The sequence below is a fragment of the Giraffa tippelskirchi genome, chromosome 11 (genome assembly GCF_054371585.1).
Source record: "Giraffa tippelskirchi isolate mGirTip1 chromosome 11, T2T-mGirTip1v1.2.pri, whole genome shotgun sequence".
Classification (NCBI taxonomy): Eukaryota; Metazoa; Chordata; class Mammalia; order Artiodactyla; family Giraffidae; genus Giraffa; species Giraffa tippelskirchi.
Window position 1 is genome coordinate 53,937,677 of NC_137285.1, and position 16,621 is coordinate 53,954,297.

The following is a 16,621-nucleotide window of genomic DNA, read 5'->3' on the forward strand; positions in this document are numbered from 1 at the left end:
GCCTCCGTGTCCATCACCAACTCCCGGAGTCCACCCAAACTCATGTCCATAGAGTCGGTGATGCCATCTCATCCTCTGTCGTCCCCTTCTCCTCCTGCCCCCAATCCTTCCCAGCATCAGGGTCTTTTCTAATGAGTCAGCTCTTCGCATCAGGTGGCCAAAGTACTGGAGTTTCAGCTTCAACATCAGTCCTTCCCATGAACATTCAGGACTGATCTCCTCTAGGATGGACTGGTTGGATCTCCTTGCAGTCCAAGGCACTCTCAAGAGTCTTCTCCAACACCACAGTTCAAAAGCATCAATTCTTCGGCCCTCACCTTTCTTCACCGTCCAACTCTCACATCCATACATGACCACTGGAAAAACCATAGCCTTGACTAGATGGACCTTTGTTGGCAAAGTAATGTCTCTGCTTTTTAATATGCTATCTAGGTTGGTCATAACTTTCCTTCCAAGGAGTAAGCGTCTTTTAATTTCAGTCTGTTGTTAAATAGGTTACTGCACATAAAAAGCTTTGAATAGTACTTGGCACACAGTGTTCAATAATGAAGTTACTATTACAATTACAGATGAGTAATGGAGATTTACAGGAGTTAAGTAGAAAAAAATTTACCTTGTAAATTAATTCAACTATTGCTAAAAGTGTGTCCTACAGAGAGGAGTCCTCACATGCCCCTGTCACCCCAGGAGACTTTCCATCATGCCCAGTCCATAAATAATTGGCTCTGCCTGAAGTTCGTAAATGGTATTTAATAGGTCACAGAAAAGAGACTATATGTGCGAATATTGTGCTTGTGCTTTGGCAGGGAGACAGTCCATTTTCAGTAAAGTCACATCCAGCTTCAGGAGAAATGACTGAGAACAGGTGGAAGGCTGTGCCTCACAAACTAGGAAGTTCCACACCAGTGGCTCTGTTCCCCATTCAAGGCTAATGGAGCCCAGTTATTCAATCTGATCTTTGCTGAAGCTGCTTTTTCTCTACTAACTGGAGAAATAAAAGTGCCTAAACCCTAAATTTTGCAAGATGAATGCCTCACCACAGTAAAACCTACCCAGAGGCTTTCCTCTAGTCGACCTTGGGGCCAACAATGGATTCTTGGACATTAAAGAACATGTTTCAGTAAGGCAACAGATTAAAAAAAATAACCCCGTCCTCCCCAAAACTTTAAAATGACATCCATTGGCTGTGTAGGTCCTATGTCATCTGCCAAGACAGCAGCTTCAAGAGGGGTTAAGCACACAGTCTGGCATTGGCCAAGCCAATTTTGCACCCATTACACATGGAGTTAATTGGCATCTATGTTCCTATTGGTCCCTCCAAGTTGTTGATATTGATACTGCTAGTTATGCTATTAATGTGAATTCAGCACATTTGGGAACTGGATGGTGTGGGGAAGGACAGAGAAGAGGGGATTCAGAATATATTTTCCTGCTCTTCTGAGATTCCAGCTAATGTCTGGAAGAAAGCAGATGGTTCTGGCTCTCTCATGCCAGAGAAAGCTGCCCTTCAGGCTGTTGGGTTCATGATCCCCCAAAGAAAGGCTCCTATGCAGATTGTAGCTGCTCAGGGAAAATGCTTGAAGGCTAAGGGTTAACGGCAGGGTTAACGGCAGGGAAGCTTATGGAGGTGAGTGAGGAAAGGACTCTTCTATTTTGCATCTGGACAAAGAACTGATTCAAATACTTTCATTCCTGATTGAAAAGAAGATCCTGGAAGACCAGAAGGGAGTCTTCTAATCTGCCACGTGATAACTGATTATTTTACTTTAAATCATACAACACTTAAGGAAGTAACTACATTTTACTTCAAAGGAAGGCGTTAAGAACATATGTTAAAAAAAGAATCAGAGCTAAAAGATTGAGTGATTTTCTAATCTAATTGATATTCTTTGCTCCTTGATTGTGTATTTCGATATCATGTCCATTTAGCAGTGATTTCCTTTAAAGGAGTTTCAAAGATTTAGGAGCCAAAGCTCACATGATGAGGAAGAGTGGTACTATTTAATTAGCAGTGTGTTTTTTTTTTTCTCCCAGAAATCTTAGTTGAATCTGATGTCAGAATAATTTAAAGAGGGCAATATTTTGTTCTTTATTCTGACTTTCCATTAATAGAATTTGAATGATTTAATAGGAAGTCTGGCTTTTAAGCAGTTCTGTTTATTTGTCTTCAAGTTTTATGTGATGGGGAATTATTTATTTTTAGTGTCAGCATTTCTCGCTCTTAAAAATTGATCTGTTGCATATTATAATCATGGTTTCCACTCCAAAATTTACAGCTCAGCCAGATTCTAAAAATGATTCATTACTGTATTTATCAATTACATATAGTTACTATCGTTGCTGTGGTTCAGTTGCTAAGCCATGTTACCTCTCAGCTTTTTTTTCTTTTGCTTATGCTTTCAGAGTGTTATATTTTGACTTTTTTCCTTTTAATCAATAAGATAAGTATGGAATATGCATAGGAAATACACAACTAGTAAGGTATGATTCTACCTTTATTAAATATACTTTATAAGGAGATTAAAACTAGCACTAACTGCAAGAATTTATCAGTTGTTGTTAAACACGTTCAAATGTCACATAAACTCTATGATTTTAATATCAATATGTTTTCTATGTTAAATTGTTATAATTAAATGGTGCTGTGTGTGTTTTTTGGGCTGCTGTAACACAGTGCCACAGACTGGGTGGTTCAAACAACAGAATTTGTAGCCTCACAACTCTCGAGGCGTGTGGTTGGAAATCATGCTTGATTCCTTCCAAGGGCTGTGCTGGAAGGCTCTGTTGCAGGCCTCTCTCTGTGACTCTCTGTGACTCTATATCTTTTTTAAAAAAATTTATTTGGCTGTGCCAGGTGTTACTTGAGGCATGCAGGAGCTTCAGTTGTGGCATGCAGATCTAGTTCCCTGACCAGGAATTAAATCCAAGACCCCTGCATTGGGAACATGGCGTCTCAACCACTGGACCACCAGGGAAGTCCCTTTCCTGTGTATCTTTATATAATCTCCCCTCTGTGCCAGATTCCATTTTTCTTGGGACACCAGTCATATTGGATTTAGGGCCACTCTAACAACCTCACTTTAACTTGATTACCTGGGTAAAAATCTTATCTCTAAAGAAGATTGCCTTCTGAGGTACTAGGGTTAGGACTTCAACATATGAATTCTGGCACAATTTAACCCAGAACACTCATGTTCCAGTCTCTCTAAATTCATACCCTTTTCATATGCAAAATACAGTCACCCCATTTCACCATCTCTGAAAGTCTTTAACCCAATCCATCATCAGCTCTAAGTCCAAAATATCCAAATATCATCTAAATCAGTTATGGGTGAGGCTTGGGGTCTGATTTATCCTGGGCAAAATTCCTCTCCATCTGTGAACTTGTAAACCTGAAACTGAGCAGAACCCTGACTTTCCAGGGAACAGACATCTCTTGTTTGTAGAAGAACTTTGGCCTCCTAAATTTCCCTGGGTTCCAAAGAGCAAATTTAATCAAAGAAGTGAGAAATTGTAGAAATAGAGGAAAACAAATCAAGAAAGACAAAGTAATAGTTTAGCCAGAAAACAAAGTCAAAGACCTTTAGTTCTTTCTCAATGTCTGTAGATAATATCCTGAGCCATATTCTTGAGTAATTTTGCAGATACTAAAATCCCTGACAGGTAGAGGAAGTCAACTGTGGGCTGAGCATCAGCACATTGACTGGTTGGAACTAGAAGGTTGATGAATAAGATTCTTGAAACATAGCCTAGCACCAGCTGATCTTGCACCCTGTGACCCTCTCTCTCTTACCGTCTTTAAAACACTTCCCTGAAAGCCATTGAAGAGATTGGGTCTTTTGACCCTGAGCTGCCCGTTCTCCATGTTTGGTTCCTTCCAATAAACACAATAGTTTCTATCACTAAAATCTGGTGTTAGTGGATTGGCTTTGAAGTATTGTGGAAGTATAAGACAATGTTATATAAGTTATAGGTGTACAACATGCTGATTTCAATATGAGTTATAAAAGTTGAATTATTCCAAAATTTATGTTCAGCTGTCATGGGGCACATGATTATACAATATTTTATAAGTGAATTTTTCCAGGCTTGGCCTTATTCTCTGTATAACACACAGAAGCATAAATGTGGTTTATATTTTGAAGATTGTTTCTATTTTTCTATTTTCCTCCTCAGAACCTTTTGAAACAGAAATCTTATAAACAGATGAAATATACAGTATACAAATTGTATTAAGTTTCAGCCACATCCACTTAATATATTTGAACATGTAGACACTGCAATATGAACACTGCAATAGAACAATTAAAATTTATGTTTTCAAGTTTAAGAAGTCATGTTTTTGAGTTCTAAGGGAAAATTGTTAAAGTAGTGCAAATGAATATCACATTTTGAAAAGTCTAGATTGCTCTGGTGTCAGTTGAAAAATTTAAAATTTTAATAATATAAAGCAGCTGCAGTGGAAGAGGAGCACAGCGTACCAGCTGCTTTCTTTTGTTATTGTTGTTGAATGGGTTTATTTTTAGTAATGTGACATGCTGATTATTCTTTTAAAGTGATTGTAAAAGCAAATGTTGGATAGATGCTCTAAGCATATGCATAAATTCTCTACGAGTTTTCTTACTGAACACATTATCTTGAATAATGTTTTTATTGGTTTATTGCTCTCAAAACAATTATGGTGTTCGATACCATTACTTTCACTTGTGTGCCTTATAATGTCAGATGCTCCAAATTAAAGATATGGTTGGTAATTACATAGCTATTTGAGTTTGTGAGCTAAGTTTGCAAACTGTGGGCTTTATGAGAAAGAGTTGGATAACATTTTCAGACTCGGTAGAAATAGCGAGTTTCTTTTATATAAAAAGACCCACAAGAGCATTAATGGAAAATGACGAACAACTGAGAGAATGCTTCCAACTAAACAATCTGTTTTCTGGAATAAAAAATCTTGTTTTGGTTTTAAAATAGCTAAATTCATGGGTAGGACTCATTGAGTAACAGTTTAACTATTTCTTTGTACCAGTGATGCAGTCCAAGACATGCTAGATACATTTCATGTTTGGCATAACTACAGGTCCTTGAAATCTGAGGTCTGTAAAGCCGTTGCCAGGGTTATTTTTTATCTCCAATGTTTAGCATAGCCAGACGGCACTCCCACCTATTGGGCCTTTTTGGGTGCTGTAGTTTTAGGCAAAGCATGATCAATACATTTTTCCCTTTCTCTCCTTAATTTATTCATAGAGTCACAGAAGTTTTTAAAGGGTGCTAGGAAATTACGAAAGAAGACAGTGATCGCAAAGAAAGTACTGACTCATATTATTGCAGAAATGATAGCAGGACCCAAGAAGACTTTAGTAGTTCAATTACAGATCATGTGTGTTTAAGAGGAACGCGTGCTAAGTCACTTCAGTTGTGTCCGACTCTTTGTGATCCCCTACACTGCAGCCTGCCAGGCTCCTACGTCCATGGGATTTTCCAGGCAAGAATACTGGAGTGGGTTGCCATTTCCTTTTCCAGGGGATAATACACATCTCACGACACCTGCCCTGGCAGGCAGGTTCCTTACCACTAGCGCCACCTGGGAAGCCCATTGAAGGGAATAGGACAGCAGAAGTATTCCAAGTTTACATCACTATGGAATTTCATTATAGTTTTTTAAATCAGAATTCTCTCACCACCGATTTTTCCTATTTTAACGAATAGTGACATCGCTCTTCTAAGTGGCTCACATTCAAAAGTGAGTATAATCTTTCCCCTCCCTTGCCTTCTGTAGTTACTGGAGAATTCCATGGACAGAGGAGCCCGGCGGGCTACAGTCCATAGTGTCGCAACGAGTTGGACACGATTGAAGCAACTAAGCACGCATGCATGCATCTGTCCTGTAGGGGGCATACAGTCTATCAGATTTTTGGCTAGTTATTACTTCATTTTCTCATATCGTTGCCTGCCTTTCCCTTTCCCTTGTAACTACCCTCTTTCAGCTATTGTCACTTTATGCCTGGAGTATGATATTATTTTCCAAGTCTCTAATCATCTTGCACGACTACTGCTCTGATCATGCTTCTCTCTTATTTGCCATGAAGTGGTATAGACTTAGTATAATACCTTGTTTTCCAAATACTTGATTCTAATTTTGTCATTGTGTGTATATGTAGCTTGGGCTTCCCAGGTGACACAGTGGTAAAGAATCCACCTGCCAATGCAGGAGATGCAGGAGACATGGGTTCAATCTCTGGGTCTGGAAGATTCCTTGAATAGGGAAATAGCAACCCACTCCAGTATTCTTGTCTGGAGAATCCCATGAGTAGAGGAGACTGGCTGGCCACAGGCCATAAGGTCGCAAAGAGTTGGATACAACTAAAGGACTGAGCACTCACACACACATACATATCTCTATATGCATCTCTTTATATGCATATGTATATATATATATGCATGTATGTACATACAGACACTATTTAAACTGTGTTACAAAAGCAACAGGTACATTAAATTCTGTACCTTCACTACTGGAGACAATTAAGGCTACAATATGTGCAGTTAACTTATCTCAATTTTGTGCAGTTGTTGGAAAAATGCTTTTCCTGCAATCTTTGTATATTGGAATTTTCCTGAAATTGCAATGGGAGCTCTTCAAAACCTATTATTTACAACCGTGTATCTGTTTGAAACAGATTTCTTTCCATGCATAAAAAGAAACAAACAGGACCCCAAGCCCATGAAACATCTAGAATTTTCATGGTAAGTAAGAGAAGCTGTGGTAGTGACCAACAGTAAAGTGTAGTGTGTTGGGTTATGACAGTTGGGTCCAATTCTGAGCTACTGGAAAGAGCCCCGGACTTGTGGCGGGAAGATCTGGACCCTGCTTATTAGTGATGTTCCTGTAGGCAAGTGCCACAGATCACTGTCCCCTTCTAGGTCTCTGTCCTACTGATGGCAATTTGTAGTTAATAATGCCTGAAAGTGAAAGTATTAGTCGCTCCATTGTGTCTGACTCTTTGTAGCCCTATTGACTGTAGCCCGCCAGGCTCCTCTGTCCATGGGATTCTCCAGGCAAGAATACTGGTGTGGGTTGCCATTTCCTCCTCGAGAGGATCTTCCCGACCCAGGGATTGAACCTGGGTGTCCTGCATTGTAGGTGGATTGTTTACCATCTGAGCCACCAGGGAAGACCTTAATAATGCCTGCCTTGCCACAATGAAGTCTGGATAAAGTCGTCTATGCAAAAGCTCTTCTGTGATATAAATGGCAACCAGAGCTAGAACCCCATTTTCCGTATCCTTTCTCATGTTCTCTATTGCACAGCGACCTCTGTCCTCTGGGACTGTTCTCTGACCTCTGACCTGACCTGGCTATTGAGAATTGCTCTGTTACCGTTGGTGCTCTTAGCTTCCCTCAACAAACTGACTCCTCCCTAAGCCTCCCCTTCGCCTACAGATAGACAACATCTGTGGTGGGTTTTTTAACGTTGAATGTTGAACTGTGGATTTGAGGCATGAGATATGTTGTATTCCTGAGATGAGACATTTGGTAAAAGGCTATGAAATGCTGCCCTTGCCATATTTCATCTTTGTCCTTTCAGAGATAACAAAAGATACAGCTTACACATCAGCATTAGATGATGAATTATACGGAGGATTTGTTTGTCTGTGGGTCACTCATGTCTGGCACTGAAATTTTACCTAGATTTAGAAAGTCTACTGGTGATAGTTCAACCTTTATGATTTTTAAATTCAGAAATACATTTTTGAAGAGCAATTAAAAATTTCTGAGTTTTCGGTGGAGATAAGGAATTTCAGTCCCTCCAAAGGAGGAACTATTATAATGACAGTGCTAGTAATTAAGAATTGATGCTTTCAAGTTGTGGTGCTGGAGAAGACTCTTGAGAGTCCCTCGGACTGCAAGGAGATCTAACCAGTCAATCCTAAAGGAAATCAACTCTGAGTATTCATTTGAAGGACTGATGCTGAAGCCGAAGGTCCAATACTTTGGCCACCTGATGGGAAGAGCCAACTCCTTGGAAAAGACCCTGATGCTGGGAAGGATTGAAGGCAAATGGAGAAGAGGTTGGCAGAGGATGAGATGGTTAGATAACATCACTGACTCAATAGACATGAATTTGAGCAAACTCCAGGAGAGAGTGAAGGACAGGGAAGCCTGGTGTGCTGCAGTCATGGAGTTACAAAGAGTTGGACATGACTTAGTGACTGAATAATAACAATAACAGCAATAGTTAAGAAAGTAATGTCTCAGTTTTTATATTTGAAAAAATAGAAATGAGAATTTTCACTGTATGTTGGGAGAAAGAATGAAAACTAAGCTTTCTAGAATCTGGGGCAAGTAAGAGAGATTATGTATCAAGTATGTGCTAAAGGAGAAATTATTTCATAATTATATCCTCAGTGTACTATGGAAAAATAATTTAAATCTTTGGGGACAGATAGAAAGAGCGTGTTTAATCTTTCTGCAAGAAGAGTAGGAACTATAGAATAAAATGAAGTATTTGTAGTTGGGAGTAGACCTTCTATGCAGTATTTGATAATTTGTGTTACATTTGTGAGTAATGTGATCTTCAATGAATTTGTGAAGCATTATTTCATGTGATATCGGTTTATTGATAAAAATGGAATAATTTCACTGGGATAACACCAGTTAATTTGGCAAACATCACAAATAAAATGTGCTGGAGAAAATATTTTAAAAATCTGCAAACAGTAAATGCTGGAGAGGATGTGGAGAAAAGGAACCCTCTTGTAGTATTGGTGGGAATGTAAATTGATACAGCTGCTATGAAGAACAGTATGGAGATTTCTTTAAAAACTAGGAATAAAGTTACCATATGACCTAGCAATCCCACTACTGGGCATGTACCCTGAGAAAACCAAACCACAATTCTAAAAGACACATACAGCCCAATGTTCATTGCAGTATATTTACAATAGCCAGGCATGGAAGTACTCTGGATATCCATCAACAGATGAATAGATAAAGAAGTTATGGTACGTGTATACAATGGGATATTACTCAGCCATCAAAAGCAAAGAATTTAAGTCAGTTCTAGTGAGGTAGATGAACTTAGAGGCTGTTATACAGAGTGAAGGAAGTGAGAAAAACAAATATTGAATATTAACATGTGTATGGAACCTAGAAAGATGGTACTGATGAAACTATTTGTAGGGCAGCAGTAGAGATGCAGACATAGAGAATGGACTTGTGGACACAGTTGGGGCAAGGGGAGGGTGGGATGAATTGAGACAGTAGCATTAAAATAAATACATTTTCACATGTAAAATAAATAGCAGTAGGCATTTGCTGTATGATGCAGGAAGCTGAACCTGGTGCTGCGTGACAACCTAGAGGGATGGGATGGGGAATCGGAGGGAGGTTCAAGAGGGAGGGGACATATGTATACCTATGACTGATTCATGTTGACCTATGGCAGAAACCAACACAACCTGGTAAAACAGTTAGACTCCAATTAAAAATAAAAAATGAAAATCAAATCAACACAAAGCAAAATAGCTACCTTTTACTATCTGCTGCATGCCATATTAGCTAAACTTCCATTTGGCTACTGATAGAAAGAGTTTTATGGTTTCTTTATCTTTTAAAGCATCTCCCCTCGGCTTTATTTTTTATTTTTATTTTTTTTTAAATTTTCTCTCTCCCTTTCTTTATTTTTTTTTTAAATTTTAATTGGAGGCTAATTACTTTACAATATTGTAGTGGTTTTTGCCATACATTCACATGAATCGGCTTTAATATCTATAGCTTCCCTGGTGGCTCAGATAGTCAAGAATCCGTTTGCAATGCGGGAGATGCCAATTTCGATTCCTGGGTCAGGAATATTTCCTGGAGTAGGAAATGGCTACCCACTCCAGTATTCTTGCCTGGGAAATCCCATGGACAGAGGAGCCTGGCATGGTTCATGGGGTCTCAACCAGTCAGACACTACTGAGAAAAAACTAACACTTTCACTTTCTTTAACACTCAACATTTTGCCCCAAATATACAATTTTCTTTTTCTTCCCAACCATGTTTGACTCCCTGGTCATTCACCTTGAAGATGCCACAAAGATCCTGTTACCTCCATATTTTAAAATCCAAGAAGTTCCCTTTTTCTTGTTCTTCTCTTTTAAAGCACATTGCAACACTTTGTAATGATTTAATTAACTATTTGCAAGTCTGGTTAATCTTTATCTTCTCTGCAGGACAGTAAGCTTCCTGAGGGTAGGGACCTCCTGTGCCTGGTGTGCATGGCATTCTGATGTCTGGTACAGGGTCTGGCTGGACGCTGCATATCAGGGAGGAAGAATGGAATTTGTAGCCTTGACAAGTCTTCTAAGCCAAAGCAAGACCCTAATGGGGAAGTAATGGGACTCAGAATTGGAAGAGAAATGTCAGGATAGATGTGCTGGAGAACAGTAATCCCCAAATGTGTGGAAATGGATGCTGAGGGGGCTGGACTAGGGTGTGGAGACAGAAGGTAAGGCTGGGTAAGGATGAATTTATTGATATATGTCATTCTCCAATGGCTTAGGTTATAATGTTCAGGCAGGGGCTCCTGGAGCCATCCTTGTACTGCTGGGATGACTCCTAACTTTGGAATAAAAAATAGCCCACATTAAACATTGAGGAATGGCTCAGAGAAATATGAATTTTTGAATGGATCTATTCAATAAGGTACATCTGAGAATCTCCAGATGATGTTCTTTAGAAGGGGTCCAGAGGACACTGCCTTCACTAAAGTGGTATCATTAGCTGACTGGTGTCATTTAGAACCTCACTAATGGCTGTTGCTGTACTAATGGCTTTTTGTAAGATTTTCTGTGGTGGAACGTGGCTTGCTAGTGTAATGGAAATGACAGGATTTCAGAACAGAAGAGGTCAGATGATAGCACTGAATCATCAGAGGCAAAATGGAAATAAGTAATGGGAGCAGGGTCAGAATGGCAGCCAAGGACATAGAGATGCATGTTGATGACTAATAGATCATTACATTCATAAGGACATCTGAAGAGAGTATGACTTACTATATATAATCAGAAGAGATCAGAACAGATGAGCGTCAAGTCAGATGTTAGCCACCCCAGGGGGTTTTCATAAATGAGGCAGTTCCTAGACACAAAGCTCATGGTACATCCTCTTGGGAAAGGACTTTGTAATGGCACAGCAAGTGTGTACAGTAGCCATTCCCCTGATCACTCCCCAAAGGGATCTATGGCCACTTAATATCAGGCCACTTAATATAAGTGCACTTAAGTGCACTTAACAGTACACTAGCTGTTTTCAGAGTGGTTGGATATAGAGTCTGAGCTAACATTGACACCTAGGGACCCAAACCATCATCATGACCCCTATGTTAAGAGCAGAGGCATGTAGAGGTCAGCTGACAGACACATTCCTGGCCCTGGTGATTAGCCGTGGGACAGACGTACTTGGTAGTTGGAAGAATTCTCATTTTTGATTTATCAACTTACGAAATAAAAACTATCATTATAGGAGAAGCCTGAGTGGAAGCTCTTAAAATGAACCCTGCCCCTCATGGCCCTGAAACTGCTAAGATAAGAAACAAAATCACCAAGTGGTGGTTGGTGTGCAGTTTGGGTGGCCCCGCTCGCCATCATTCTCTGTGACTCCCTTGGGGTGGGGGGGATTGGCTTCTGGTTCTGTTTTGCTTTAGGTTCTGTGGGTGGAGAGGTCTGCTTCCCAGAGGGCGGACTCAGTAAGAATCCGACTAAGGCTAAAACCCCAGTGGTGGCCTGGTCACTTGGGGCCCCTCATGCTGTTAGATCAACAGGCAATTGAGATTCAGTCCATCATGAGAAGGTATAATTGCTATTACACAATAAGGGCAGAAAGGATTGATTGTGCTTGGATTTATGGGATCCATAGTGGCATCTCTTGGTACTCCTATGCCTAAATTTAATTGTGAATGGACAGTTATGCAACCATTTCCCAATAAGATCATGGTCACCAGCAACCCTCCCCCCCCAGGGAAGAGGACCATGGGGGCTACATTTGAAGTCCTAAATGTAAATGGCAAAATCATAAAGCTTTTTGAAAAAATTATAAGAATATACCTTTGTGACCTTGCTGTAGGTAAGGTTTTCTCAGACATGATATAAAAATCATTACCCACAAAGGAAATGATTGATATATTCTAGTAAGCAATATTAAGAACTTCTATACATGTAAGAAATCTCTATAAAAAGAAAAGCCAAGCTGTAGAATGGATTAAGATACATACAACACATATAGCCGACAAAGAACTAGTATACAGAGTATATAAAAAGTACTCATAAGTTGACAAGATAAAAAGATATCCTGGTAGAGAAGTTGGCAAAGGACTTGAGTAGCTACTTTATGAGAACCTAACTCCAAATAAGCAGTAACTTATAGAAAGATGTTCCAACTTTCTCACTAGTAATAAGGAAATTGAAAACTCATGTGTATTTTGATATATTAAGGATCTACCAGGTTAATAATGAAAAAGTCTGACAACCATAGGTATTGAGGAAGATTTGGAGCTACAGGAATTTTTAAACATTGCACCTGGGAGCATAAATTGGTAAAATCAGTTTAGAAAATCATACTGCATAATTTGCTGAAATTCATATATGCTACAACACTTCAATTCCTCTCCTAGTTATGTATCCTAGAAAAATAATGCACAAATGCTTTGAACTAGAGAATAAAAGATCCAGATTCCAGGAGACAGATACAAGTCTATTGGGTTCTAATAAAGTTTCTTTATTTTATGCTCAATTTGTAGGAGAAGCTGCCAAGCTTGTCCTCTCCCACCTGGGCATTTTAAATGGCCATTTCACCAGCTTTCCTTGCAGTTGTGTGGCCCCATGACTCAATTCCGTCAATGGAATGTGAACAGAAGCTAGATGTGCTGAGTGCTGGCTGAGACCCCGAAATTTCTGAAACACAGCCGGGAAGCTCTTTCCACTTCCAGGTGGCAGGAATGGCAATGACCCCCGCGGTGACCTTGGAAACCTAGTGATGAAGAAGAGAACATAAGATGGAAAGGACTCATTGTTCCTTATACTGCAGGGAGGAAACCTACCTGGCCAGAAATACCCAGAGACCAGACTGTTAGGTGAACAGGAAATAAACTCTTATTGTGTAAAATGCTGAATATTGCGATCAGTTTGTTACCGCAGTTAAGTCTAGCCCTAACCTACACAAAAATATCTTCTTTCTCAACTCTTTGTCCATGAGATCTTTTCCTTTGAGCTTTTAAAAATGTCCAAGTAGAGCTGACCCATGTCTTCCACCTGTATCCATCTTAGTAAGAAAAACAGAAGGGATCCATTCACAGTCAAGCTCTTTAGATACATTATCTCAGCTTACTGGCATCCATTATAGCTTATCCTTTGTTGTTCAGTTGCTAAGTTGCATCTGAATCTTTGCTACCCCACGAACTGCAGCACGCCAGGCTTCCCTGTCATTCACTATCTCCCAAAGTTTGCTCAAACTCATGTCCATTGAGTCAGTGATGCCATCCAACCATCTTATCCTTGTCCAAGTATTTTAAGCTGATTCACCTCTCTGTACATCCTTCTGACCTCAGGAAGGGGAAAAATAAGGTTCAAAGCAAGAAGCTTTTTAATTAAGGTTGCTCACAGCACTTCCTTCCCTGGCTCATTGATTTGAACCTGGTTATGTGGAAAAAGAACATTGAGAAGTATCTTAAGATGGTAGGCCTATGACCACCTTCTATACTAAAAGGAAGAAGAAGAAAATAGATACAAGTAGCTCTTCTGACTATCTAAGTATTAATCCACACAACTATTTTCACTCTAGAATACCAACACCCCCCCGCTAAGGGCAATAATCCAAGTTTCCATCAAGTTTCCTTTTCCAGCTCAGAGTCTAGGAACTCTTAAGTGGTACATAGTACTTTCCATCAGTTTCAGATGTGGATCTTTGTGCTCTGGTGATCTAAAGAGTAATACATGAGTTATTCATATCCAGCCTCCCATCTGTGACAATCATCTATTACTACATACAAATTGCTTGAAAATGTAGCAGCTTAAAGTACCAAACATCTATTATCTCACAATTTTTGTGGTCCAAGAATTCAAGAGTGGCTTTGATGGAAGGTTCTGGGTCAGTCTCTCATGAGTTGTTGTCAAGACCTTGGCCAGGGTTGCACTGATGTGAAGGCTTGATTGAGGAATTCTCTTCCAAGATGACTCACTCATTTGGCTCTTAGCCTGGTAGGCTGCCGTCCATGGGGTCGCACAGAGTTGGACACGACTGAAGCGACTTAGCAGCAGCAGCAGCAGGTCTAACTTTTTTTGTCACATGGGCAACCCCATAAGGCTGTCTGAGGGTCTTTATGGCCTGGCCGCTGCTCCCCCTGCGTGAGTGATCCAAAAGATAACAAGGAGGAAGTTCAACACCTTAAGTGATCTAGCCTTGAATGGCGCACACCATCATGTCCACCATGTTATGTTCATTAAAACAACTTACTAAGTCTAGCCCACACTCAAAGAAAGGGGAATTTGGCTTTCTCTTTGGAAGAGAAAATGGTCAATAAATGTATAATCATATTTTTAAAACCACTATAGTCTGCTCTTTCGCTGTGTATGTGTGTTTATTGTAGTAAAATAAAACATAAAATTTACCATTTTAAGTATTTTTGAGTGTCCAACTCAGTGACATTAAGTACATTCACATTTTTGCGTGGTCATATATATTACACATTCTGCCCACATTCAAACTACACTCACTTCTTCCCACATCCCATTAAGATCTCACCGCATAGCTGTCAGCTCTGGGGTTTGGTTTGACCCTCCCAAAGACACTTCAGTCAGCCTGTTGCTGTTTCATGGATGCTGGGTGTGAAATAAAGAATTTTATAACGCACAGAACAGCAGGAGCAGGAGCAGCACTTTTACATTGGTTCCCTGGCCCTCTAAGTCCCGGAGAGTGACTCAGAGGGGTCCAGGCGGGCCCCAGGGTGCCAGAAGGCAAATGCAATGGGTTTCTGTCGCAGTTGAGGAACACTGAGTTTGGGGAATCCACCCTTTTTACAGCCAGCAGCTCTTCCTCTGGAGGGAGAGATTACTTCATCCCTTCAGGATGCTTGCTGAAAATACCACTGCAAGAAATGGTCTGGGAAGGACTGCTCAGGACTTGGCTTTCCTGGTATATCTGGCAGAACAGGACAGGCAGCTTGGGTTTCCCCCTAGCATCCTTCTTTCCTCATTTAGAGAAAAACTATAGTAAAAAACAACCATTTAGAAAAGCAAGAAGAGAAAACACATAGTAGTTAAGGATCCACAGTAAGAGGAAATCAGGATGAAGAGGGCTTGACCTGGCTGTGGAGTAAATTCTCGGGTGAGGCTGACCGGCTCTTCTCTCTGGATGGACACCAGTATCTATTTCCCCCCGTCCCCAGCTCTCCACTCTGCGTGTTTCTTCATTTTCTGTCATTCTCTGGACACATATCTGATGAAGATGCTGAAGAATATGCCCTATAAAAAGGGTACAGAACTTCTGTAGCCTGTTTATTTCTTTTCCTGGTGCAGATTTAGGGATGTGTGCAGCTTTACTATTTGAAGGTCAAATAGCTTCAGGTTTTTCTTTAGCCAAGCTTGCTGTTTTCTTGACAATACAATTGCAGTAAGATTTAGTAATTTTCTGGGCTATTTGCTTCCAGTCATTTCCATGTCAAAGGAACAGCATTTAAAATTCCTTTCTATTCATAGATTTTACATATTCTAAATCTCATCTTTTTAAAAAATTTACTGGCTTCTGTTCAGATCATTTCCGTTTACCCCAAATAAATGGAGACCACCTTGAGGGTGGGCTTTCCTGGTGGCTTAGACAGTAAAGAATCTTCCTGCATTGCAGGAGACATGGGTTCAGCTCTTGGGTTGGGGGCTGGAAATCCCCTGGAGAAGGGAATGGCTACCCACTCCAGTGTTTTTGCCTGGAGAATTCCATGGACAGAGGAGCCTGGAGGGCTATAGTCCATGGGGTTGCAGAGAGTCAGACACTACTGAGCGACTAACACACACACACACACTTTGAGGGCATCTGAACCAATAAGCTTGGGTGCAAAGACAATAATCTGGTCTTCCTTTTTCTTTCCTAAATATTTTGGCTGCACTGGGCCTTCATTGACTTGCTTGGGCTTCTCTTGTTTCAGAGCTCGGGTTCTAGATTGCCCAGTCTCAATAGTTGTGCTGTGCAGGCTTTTCTAGTTGTGCCCTGTGGGTTTAGTTGCCCAGAAGCATGTGGGATCTTAGTTCCCTGACCAGGGATCGAACCCGAGTCCTTTGCATTGGAAGGCAAATTCTTAACCACTGGAACACCAAGGAAGTCCTACAACAAACTGATCTTTATAGCAAGGTCAGCTCCCCTTGACCATGTGCTGATCTTATCTCCTGTTATTTGGGGACCAGATACAGATGGATTTCCCAACTCTGCAAGACACTAGACTGACTATACTATCAGACCACCTATCAAGAGCAGTCCTTAGTATAGCTGCATATCCTTCTACATCTGCTCGTAAACTGGTTAATTCTTGCCAGAGCTCTTCTCCTTTTCACAGTGTCTTTCTAAGAGCAACAAACCACAAACTGGCCTGCCGGCT